This window comes from Urocampus carinirostris, unplaced genomic scaffold (genome assembly GCF_059441175.1).
Source record: "Urocampus carinirostris isolate Australia breed hairy pipefish unplaced genomic scaffold, RoL_Ucar_1.0 HiC_scaffold_127, whole genome shotgun sequence".
Taxonomy (NCBI): domain Eukaryota; kingdom Metazoa; phylum Chordata; class Actinopteri; order Syngnathiformes; family Syngnathidae; genus Urocampus; species Urocampus carinirostris.
The window spans coordinates 1-2,500 of NW_028283232.1; the positions used below are offsets into that span (position 1 = coordinate 1).

The window sequence follows — 2,500 nt, forward strand, 5'->3', positions numbered from 1 at the left end:
GTGTCGCGCGGCCCCCCGGGCCCGGCTGTAGCCACAGCCTCGTCCCGGACCAGGGCCGCACCGCCACCAGCAGCGCCCCCCCGGCGGCAGACGCACTCTGGTTGATCCTGCCAGTAGCATATGCTTGTTTTCAAGATTAAGCCATGCATGTCTAAGTACGAATGGCCAGTACAGTGAAACTGCGAACGGCTCATTAAATCAGTTATGGTTCCTTTGATCGCTCCACCGTTACTTGGATAACTGTGGCAAATCCAGAGCTAATACATGCAAACGAGCGCCGACTCGCGGGCGGGGCTCCGGCCTCGCCCCGGGGACGCGTGCATTTATCAGACACAAAAACCCACGCGGTGTCCGGCGGGCGGGGGCTCAGCCGTCGCGCGCGTCCCCCGCGTCCGGCCTCCGCCTCTCCGGGCGGGGGCGTAAGCGGCGCGGGCGGCTCCGCGCGCGCCGGTCCTCGTTCCGCCGGCCCGGCCCCCCCTTTGTGTTGACTCAGGATAACCTCGTGCCGATCGCTCGCCCACCCGAGGCGGCGACGACTCATTCGAATGTCTGCCCTATCAACTTTCGATGGTAGACTCTGCGCCTACCATGGTGACCACGGGTAACGGGGAATCAGGGTTCGATTCCGGAGAGGGAGCATGAGAAACGGCTACCACATCCAAGGAAGGCAGCAGGCGCGCAAATTACCCACTCCCGACACGGGGAGGTAGTGACGAAAAATAACAATACGGGACTCGTTCGAGTCTCCGTAATTGGAATGAGCCGAACACAAACCCATCGGCCAGCATCCATTGGAGGGCAAGTCTGGTGCCAGCAGCCGCGGTAATTCCAGCTCCAATAGCGTATTTTAAAGTTGCTGCAGTTAAAAAGCTCCTAGTTGGACCCCGGGACGCGAGCTGACGGTCCGCCGCGAGGCGTGCATCCGTCTGTCCCAGCCCCTGCCTCTCGGCAAAAGCCCCCGTGATGCCCTTCGCTGGGTGTCACTCGCGGGGCCCGAAGCGTTTACTTTGAGGAAATTAGAGTGTTCAAAGCAGGCCACACGGCCGCCCCTGCATATCGCAGCTGGGAATAATGGAATAGGACTCCGGTTCTATTTTGTGGGTTGTCATGAACTGGGGCCATGATTAAGAGGGACGGCCGGGGGCATTCGTACTGCGCCGCTAGAGGTGAAATTCTTGGACCGGCGCAAGACGGACGAGAGCGAAAGCATTTGCCAAGAATGTTTTCATTAATCAAGAACGAAAGTCGGAGGTTCGAAGACGATCAGATACCGTCCTAGTTCCGACCATAAACGATGCCGACTCGCGATCCGGCGGCGTTATTCCCATGACCCGCCGAGCAGCACCCGGGAAACCGACCAAGTGTCTGGGTTCCGGGGGGAGTATTGTTGCAAAGCTGAAACTTAAAGGAATTGACGGAAGGGCACCACCAGGAGTGGAGCATGCGGCTTAATTTGACTCAACACGGGAAACCTCACCCGGCCCGGACACGGAAAGGATTGACAGATTGAAGGCTCTTTCTCGATACCGTGGGTGGTGGTGCATGGCCGTTCGTAGTTGGTGGAGCGATTTGTCTGGTTAATTCCGATAACGAACGAGACTCAAACATACTAAATAGTACCGCGGCCCCCCGCGCGGTCGGCGGCAGAAAACTTCTTAGAGGGACAAGTGGCTCTCAGCCACACGAGAATGAGCAATAACAGGTCTGTGATGCCCTTAGATGTCCGGGGCTGCACGCGCGCCACACTGAGCGTATAAGCGCGTCGTCTATCCCCGCGCCGGCAGGCGCGGGTAATCCTATGAACCCCGCTCGTGACAGGGCCTGGGGATTGCAATTATTTCCCACCAACGAGGAATTCCCAGTAAGCGCGGGTCATTAGCCTGCGTTGATTAAGTCCCTGCCCTTTGTACACACCGCCCGTCGCTACTACCGATCGGATGGCTTAGTGAGGTCCTCGGATAGTCCCCGCCGGGGCCGGCCCCGGCTCCGGCGGTGTGCCAGAAGACGGTCGAACTTGACTATCTAGAGGAAGTAAAAGTCGTAACAAGGTTTCTGTAGGTGAACCTGCAGAAGGATCATTAACGTACGAGCGGCAGCAGATCCGCCTCGGTACACCCCCGACGAGCCAGACGCCGAGGGCGGCGGGTCGTCGCAGGCGGAGGAAGAGGGTAGACCGGGACGGGACGGGACGGGGGGCGCGGCGCGGGTCACTCCCGGGCCGCGCGTCGGAGCGAGTTCGGCGGGCGCCACGCGGCGCGGCGCGACGCGAGAAAAGGCGGCGGGCGATGTCGCGCTACCTCCGTGCGAGCGGGGTAGCGCGCTCGTCCGACGACCCCAGTAGCGCGGCGCGGCGCGACGACAGGCGACCGCCAGCGACGGGCGAAAGGCGGCGGCCGTGCGCGGGACCCCCGTAACCGGGGAATCCCCCTATGCCGACGACCCTAGCTCGGCGCGGTTCTCGCGCTTCCGGCGCGCGCTTCCGGGGCGGCACTCGCCTCGA

At 61.5% G+C, this 2,500-nt stretch overlaps 1 non-coding gene across 1 annotated transcript; it reads left to right on the forward strand.

Annotated features, from left to right (window-relative positions):
• The first annotated feature begins 94 nt into the window (after positions 1–94).
• LOC148345036 (18S ribosomal RNA) lies at positions 95–2,081 on the forward strand. The gene has a single exon (XR_015848897.1). It is a non-coding gene; the product is annotated as an 18S ribosomal RNA (ribosomal RNA).
• The last annotated feature ends 419 nt before the right edge of the window (positions 2,082–2,500 follow it).